Source organism: Ictidomys tridecemlineatus, chromosome 7 (genome assembly GCF_052094955.1).
Source record: "Ictidomys tridecemlineatus isolate mIctTri1 chromosome 7, mIctTri1.hap1, whole genome shotgun sequence".
In the NCBI taxonomy this organism is placed as follows: Eukaryota; Metazoa; Chordata; class Mammalia; order Rodentia; family Sciuridae; genus Ictidomys; species Ictidomys tridecemlineatus.
This window is the reverse complement of record NC_135483.1, coordinates 70,638,015-70,646,608: the sequence shown is the minus strand read 5'-3', so window position 1 is coordinate 70,646,608 and position 8,594 is coordinate 70,638,015.

Sequence of the window (8,594 nt, the reverse complement as noted above, 5' to 3'; positions counted from 1 at the left end):
GTTCTTCTTCTATCTTTTTATTAATTCATTTCTTCCAATGGCTTCCCACTTTGCTTGACAAAGATACTGCAGATTAATGTCCTGTTACCTTCAGTGACTTTTCCTCGGGTGATGCTGCACTCTACTTGCTCCCTTGGACAGGCTCAGTGTGAATCAGGAAACTCCTCCCCCTGCTTAAGGACTTGGCTCCTGATGTTTTGGGCCAGAATGTCCTCTTCTGCAGGCTCATGTCTGCTGAGGAATCCCTAATGTTAAAAGCACCATCAAGTGAGCAAGCCCCCTTCCTTTGAGACCCTATTCTCCTCGGCTACCTTGTCTTATTTTCTCTGTCCAAAGCCAAACTTGGATGAATGGCTACATTCTCTGCTTTTGCTTTCTGTCCCTTGCACTTCCCAATGCAATAAAATCAACTTCTGATACTTTGAGATCACTGAATATACCCAGGTCAGGGTGCCAATGGCGCCCTCCTTGCCAGATGCAATGGGCATTTGTAGCCCCCTCATCTTCCTCCATTGGTAGCAGCATTTAGTATCCAAATATTTCTTGCTTCCTGGACCACCTTACTCCTTGCTTGCATTGGTTGGCTCCACATTCTCCTGCTTCCCTGGTCACTCCTTCTCAGAGTTCTTTGCCCTCTCCTACCAAACCTCCAGAAATGGTGGTGTGCTTCAAAGCTTTCTTTGGAGCTTATTTTTTTTACTTTTTTTTTGTATATTATCATTCAACCTTATCTATATGCTGATGTCTTACAGATTTGTATCTTCCCCTCTAACATCTCACCCAGCCTATAGACTTCAAAACCCCCCTCTCTTTTTGTTATCTCAACTTGTTAAACGGAAAAACAAAAATGCAACACACTAACAATAGCAAATCTGGATTAATAACCCAATATATTTCTCCACCCTTGCCCAACTCCCCAGTTTTCCTTATCTCAGTAGTTGGTATGGCCATTCATCTTGCAATTCAAGTCACATTTTAGAAATTTTCTGTCCCTTTCTTTTCACTATCTCTACTTCAGATCACTAAATCAGCCTCATTAATTTTACTTTCAAACTGTTTAACACATCTATTTATTTCTCTTCACCCCCACAGTTACCACCCTCCGAGACAAGACCAGTGGTTCTCCAAGTAAGCCCTCTAGGCCAGCAGCATCCATGTTACCTGAAAAATTGATAAAAATACAAATTCTGAAAACCTCAGTAATTCTGGGGGCAGAGATCAATAATCTGTGTTTTAACAAAGACTCCTGGTGATTCTGATGAAGCCCAGGAGACTAATCTTTATTCATTCCTGAATCTTACTATCCTACAAATGAAAATCTTCTAATGGCTACAATTTGGGCTCTTTTTAAAAATCACAGCACATTACATTCCACATGTTCTGGTCCCTTCCGACATCTCTGATAATATTTCACAGTTCATCGCCCCAGTGTTCCAGTCTCATAGGCCTTCGCTGGGCCTTGCAAATGTCAAACTTATATCTACTTCTGTGACTTACATTGAATGTTCATGATTCCCAAAATTCTTTTTGCCAAATCCTCCCATATAAGACTACTTCTTGTCATTCAGCTTTCAGCTGAGATGTTAAGTTCACTAGGCATCTCCCCTGACCTCCATATCTGTACCCCACAACATTTTCTATTGTATAATCCTGTTCTTTTGTTCTTAGCATTTATCACAACTTGAAATTATATTATTTATTGGTTTACTTGGTTAGTTGTCTCTCCCAGTAGAATTTAAGCTTTCAGCAGAGGAAGGACTTTATCCGTCTCTTTCCTTATTCTCTTGCCAGTGCCTGGAACAGCACCTGACACATATCTATTTGTTGCCTGAATGAAGACCTGGGGTTCTAGGCTAACTTACATCCATCTCTTTGATTTGTGCAAATGTGTAAATTCTCCCTCTGCCTCATATTTTAGCAGGCATTAAATGTTTTATTATGTTTATACTAAATGACTATCAGAAAAGGTGTTTTTAAAAAGGAGGAAGGAAAGATGAAGAAGAAGAAGAAGAGAATAAAGGAGAGAATAAGAAATACAGAAAATAGAACAGGAGAAAGAGAAGGATCACACGTGATCATACAAGCCAGAAATAATCAGATTTCTTGTATTATTACATTTTATATAAAAACTTCCCTTCCTCACTCTTAAAAATGAAGTTATATTGAACTCTTAAAATGTTTTATAACCATCTTTCCATCTGCATTCATTTCAGGTTCTTATTTGCAAACAACAGAAGTTGACTCTGGTTGAAATTAGCAGAAAAGAAATTTATTCAAAGGATGTGGAGGGCAGGAGAATCAAGGTTCAAGCTTCTCAGCCCAAAATAGCACCCGAAAATGATACCCCAGAATTGGAAACTATGAATATAGCTATTGCCACTCATGTAACCCATCACCAGAATGGATTTTTTTTTTTTGCATCACTAACTTTCAATTCCATACATGAGTGACAAGGCCTCTGTTATGTGCACACACCTCTGCTGCGAGCAACTATCTGACATTTTCAGCTTTTATACTTGAAGCTAAGTTGGGCCACATAAGATAAAGCATTTCACAAATGCAGTTCCTCAGATATGCTGCATGACCTAAAAGACAAATTTATACCACAGCTCATTATTTACACACACACACACACACACACACACACACACACACACACACGGCAATTAAAATACAATACATAATTCAATTAACCCTCTTACAACTGAAAATATGCTCACTACTTCCCCCAGAATCAACTCAAATTGTCATTAGTTTTACTATAGCCATCATGGTCCATAATTCAAAATGATCTCCATTTCTTTCTTTAGGGCTGTCCTAATCCTATGGTCTAATGGCTCCACTAATGGTTAATAACATGAATATGTACACATATATACATAGACCCATGTACATAGATACATACAAATGGATAAAGGGAGAAGAAAAAAGAATAAATATGCATGAAATGCAAGAAATAAAATGCAGTTACATGTCACTTCTCATTCCTCCACCATCCAGTCCTTTTATTTTCAAGTGGCATTTTGTGGAGTGAAGGGAACCTTTGTTTCTAAGGGCCGTGTTCTCTTGGTACTTCTTTATAGGTTTTGTGTAGTTTATCAGGAACCAGTATATATCTCCTTTCTACCTCTATCGTTTTTCAGCAATATTATTTTGCCTAGTTTTTGCCATATTATTTTGACCACTCCAGGAAACAACATAACCCTATTTTCTTATCTGTTTGCCTAGAGAATAGAGTTGGAAATAGCCAGGTAACCCTCTTAACAGGACCAGTGACATAATATGTAAAACAAAAACGTAGGACCCTTGTTTAAAATGTACAAAGAATTTCAAGATGGCAAGAATGGAGCGTTAAACCAAGCTTAGAACCCTTCTAATCCTGGAGCCCTGTTGAGCTGGCTCTTAGTTTTGAATTCAGTGTGACTGGTGAAAGTATTTTGCATCCTATAGATTTTATTGCTGAATGAATATATATTCCATTCTCCAAGGTCATCTTCCAGTGTGCCATTCACACTCCCCTATCAAGAAGTCAGATCCGTTTCTTCTGCTGGAACCCTGAGAAAACATCTGTCATTGCATTGAACAACATATGCTTCTTTCTATCTCCCCTTCTGCTCTGCAATCCTCACTTCACACACTCCGGGACCTCTGGGCTGTCAAGTAAGAAGTCCAGTTACCCTGAAATTGCTGTGTCGGAAAGATCATGTGAAGAGACTGCAGATGTTACTGTTCCAGTTGTCTCAGAAGAGGCATCTTGTGAATATAGAAGCCATGGGAGATGAACCAGCTTCAGCTATAAACTGACTACAATCTCATGAGAAAAAAACAAACTAGACCACTTGGTACACTCAAGTTTCTTATTCAAATAAATCACGACAGATAATAAATTATAATTACTGTTTTAAGCCGTTAAGTGTTGTTTTTTCTAGAGCAATAGATAACCAAGTCAGGTTCCTTGAGCAATAATATCTCCAACTAGCAGAACCCAAGTCTTGGGTGTGGGAAACAGGAAGTTATGCAACAGGATCATCAAGTATAATAATGAAAGATCCCATTTTCCCTTATATCCATTGGTTCCCAGACCATTTTAATTCTATTAATGGGTAAAAAAGCACCATACACTAGGGATGGTTTCAGATGGAATACTGGATCCAATAAATTAGCACCATAAATTTGCAAATGTGGTTTTCTAGTTAAAGCTATAACTGAAATGTCAATACAGAGAGTGATCAAGTCGTTTATCATCCCAAACAGGACATTTTAAGAGAAAAAAAGGAGCATATCCAATAATTACACTAAAACAAGAGGCATAAATTAAGGCTATCCTAGGTAAACCAAGATTCTTAGTCATCCTATCAATACAATGCTTGAGGGTGATGGAATATATAGTTAGACCATTGAGTCCATCTCGTGAATACCCATCATCGTCTTACATCTATTGGTGTAGAGAAAGTTTATTGGCCAAAATAATAACAAATGGTGGGATACCATGACAAAGAATCAAATATTCAGCAAATCTGTGATCCTTATTGGCACAATCAGGGCATAAAAAGCAACTTCAAATACATAGTAACTATCAATATGCCACTGGGGACAAATTGCTACACTTCTAGGAGGAAAACACCAACCAACACTGACCAGACAGACTGGACCACTCACCACCTTTATTGAGTCTCACAGCAACCACTGCCACTACTGTTTAGCAGCCAGATAACCATAGTGCTCAGTAAATGATGGCTCGTAATTACAATTTCAATATCTGTTAGGGTAAGCTCCTACCTTTCTTTTATGTAAACATTCTCCACCTACTGAATATTTGTTATTTTAAATGAACTTTAGAATTCTTTTCCAATTTCCAAAAATCCCCTAAGGGATTCTGATTAAAATTCCATTATGTTTAGAAATTAGTTTGGGACTTAATAAGGGCTACAAGGGAAAGGTCCATACTTAGACATGCAAAGTAGTAAAGATCATCTTAGAACAATTCCCCACTGGCTTATTTCATATTCAACATATTTAAAGGCCGCAGAATAGGTCCCTGTGCAAGCATTTTGAAGTTGATGATTTTCAAATATCGCATGGAATTAGAAAAAAAAAAAGCTAGTTTTCTTCAATGGCTTGTGGCATTTGCTCATAGAAATAATTCTAAAAAGAATATATTATAATAATCTATAGTTACATAAAAGAATTAGGTATTTCAATGTGTCAAACACATTCAAGCCTGGGAAATATAATCAAATCTATGGACTTTGGAGCATTCTAGAAAAAAAAATCTTCAAAAGGTTTCCTTTGAAATATGCCTTATATTCTAAATGTGTTGCTGTTCTGCTGTGCCAGCTGTATTGACATGGCCACAATTCCTTTTCTGATGGAAGAATTGATAAGCAACATTTTTCTGCTTAACAAAAGAAGTAAAATGTAAACAAAAGATTTTCACCTTTTTTTTTTGCAGAGTGGAAGGAAATGATATTTTTAAAAAAAAAAATACAAAGTCCTTGAACATCAAAAATTAGGTAGTAATAATTACAGAGACATGAAGACTCAGTCTTTCTTGCTTACTCTCTTAGGGCAACTTAATAATTAGGTGAATTTATAGATCTTATTATTATATTATCATCTAGAATAGTTAATGTTAAAATTCATGGTTCTTGCTTTCCCATCTTAGAAATCACTGATGCTAAACTAAGCAATGAACAAATGCACATAAGTGTATTTGTATATATGGGATTTGCTATATCTGCCTTTATTGGTATAAAAAATTCTACCAAAAAAAATTTACTGTGTAGGCCTTTATCCCTGTGAGTCCTTGAGCCTCTTGAGAAATAATCTTTCTTGAACTTCAACTATAAGGAGATAATAATAACCCAGAAGTAAAAGTTAACAAACAAGGTTTAAGATTATATGGCTATATAAATATTAAAACAGAAACATCCAATTTAAAAACAAAATTCTCTAATATTTGCTGAACAGAAGATGTGTAGTGAAACACACTGTTCCCTTTCATTTAACATTTTATTGAGGTACATCATATATTCAGTAAGGTCCATATATCTTGCTTTATGAATTGTAATATTTGTGTACACCATGAATACCCTCTCCAGCTCAGGTGGCAAGCTATTTCCAGCAAGCCAGACAGCTTTCTCTCGCTCCTTCTAGCCAATATCCTCACAACCAAAGACCACCACTGTTCATTTCTATCACTATTGATTAGTTTTGCCTGCTGTTGAACTTCTGCTCAGTGAAACACTATATAAATATAGTACATACATTTTTCTGATTAACTTATTTCACTAAACACTGTGAGATTCATCCATGTATTGCCTATAACACCATTTTATTTCTACAATTGAAGACAGTAAAAAAAAAGTGAGTTTAGAGAAAAATAAAGACACAGTTAAAATGTGATAGTTAAGCATTTGTCTAAGTTCTGGATCCCCAAGTGAAAAATATTTTATTATTTCCTTTCTGTGCACAGTTCTCACATTCCCAGAATGTTCCTACATAGACCCTCCTGAGTTTCATAACAGACAGGTTGGATACATAAGAGTAAGGAAGAGAGGCTACAGAACAGGTCCTCCTACAGGACTAGAACAATGAAACAAATTTGCAATGGTTATAAAAATATCAATGTCATTGCTGGCTACAGTATGGGGAATGAGCCAACTAAACACAATTAGTTGATTATAAATTGATACTCTATTTCTTGAGGACAATTTGTCAGACAAACTAAGACTTTAAGCATCTTTATACTCTAGTTCAGTAATCTCATGTCCAGGGATTTATTTCAAGAAATTAATAATGAAGACAATTATATACAAAAAAATCTATTATCACATTTTTATAATAGCAAAAAAAATTAAAAATCTGTAACTAGAGAATTGTTTAATGAATACTCTATAACCCCATGATAAAATTTGGTATATCAATTTTTAAATTATTTTTAAAAGAATACTTAATAGCATGAGAAAATCATATAAAACAATTGCAGGAGGAACAGATAAACAACTAACTGTAGCAGATGTCATAAACTGTTCTCTGTCTGACTTGCATAAAAGTTCGTCTTCCAGGGTCACTCATGATCTTTCTGCAGAACACAATGTGATCCCCCGTGTTTGTGCTGATCAAATCCAGTTAAAACAGAAAGTGGCAACTTATCTGGTCCCACAGGGTCCCATGCAGGGTACCAATGAGCCAGGAGGTAAACTTTAAAAATATAGAGAGGCCTGCCACATTGCAAAATTTTGAGGGATGTAATGGTTTGGATAAGCCATGATAAAGGTCAACATATTTTATCTCATATTATTGCCACTTGGATATGGAGGCACCGTGTACCACCCTTGAACTACTGCTCCAATCCACTTATCAGATGACTTGGACATCTGCCAATTGTAAGTGGGGTTCACATAAGGGAGATCTCTTCTCCAGATCTGTGACCTACTACTCCAGCCATATGTCCCAGCAAACCCAACAGTGCTAAAGTATCTGTTGTGAGAGAGTCCCCAAATGAAGAGTTGCCGCCCTGGCTCTCTGAAGTAAGGTCCTTCCTTCTGCAGCAAAACACTAGGGGGATGGGAGCTTCCAGGGGTTGGCTACCGGGCCCTAAGAGAGACTGAGCATTGGTGATGGGATGTGAAATGACAGTGTGACCCCTGTGCCCATCATGGGCTGAGGTTAGTCACAAAGGCTGGGAGCATTCTTTTGTGTTATAGAAATAGACCGATGGGGGTTCTTTTCAGAGGAGTCCAGAGACACAAGGGAGATACATAAATATACTGCCTCTTTTAGCTCATGCCTGTAACCTGAGGACGGAGGTAGGGCAGGAAAAAACCTAAGGTTTGTCCTGGATTGGCTCAATATATTTGTGTGAACTGAAAATGAATGGCTGCTAACTTTGACAAATGGCAGCATTCACGCAACCTTTATCAAAACATGTCATTTACGTTCAAGGAGTGATTTTTGTATACAGACTAGGTTCAAAGATAGGAGTGTAGCTCACACATTGCTGGTGGGACTGCAGATTGGTGCAAGCACTTTGGAAAGCAGGATGGTGATGCCCTAGAAAACCTGGAATGGAACCAACACATTTGACCCAGTTATGCCACTCCTCGCCATATCCCAAAGGACTTAAAATCAGCAAACTCTAAGTGACACAGACACAGCAATGTTTACAGCAGCTCAATTCATGATAGCTAAACTATGGAACCGACCTAGGTGCCCTTCAACAGATGAATGGATAAAGAAAATGTGGCAGATATACACAATGGAAATATTAATCAGCATTAAAAGAATGAAATTATGATATTTATCAGTAAAAGAATGGAACTGGAGACTATCATGCTAAGTGAAATAAACCAATCCCCAAACACCAAAGGCTGAAAGTTCTCTCTGATACGCAGATGCTGACTCACAATAGGCAGGAGTTGGGGGGAGGTTGGCCAGATTGAACAGGGCAGAGTGGGAAGAAGGGAGTGGGAGTGGGAACGGCAAAGACTGTAGAATGAATCAGACATGATTCCCATGTTCCTATAGGAATAAATGACTAGTATAACTCCACATCATATACAGCCATAAAAATCAAGTTATACTCCAAGTAC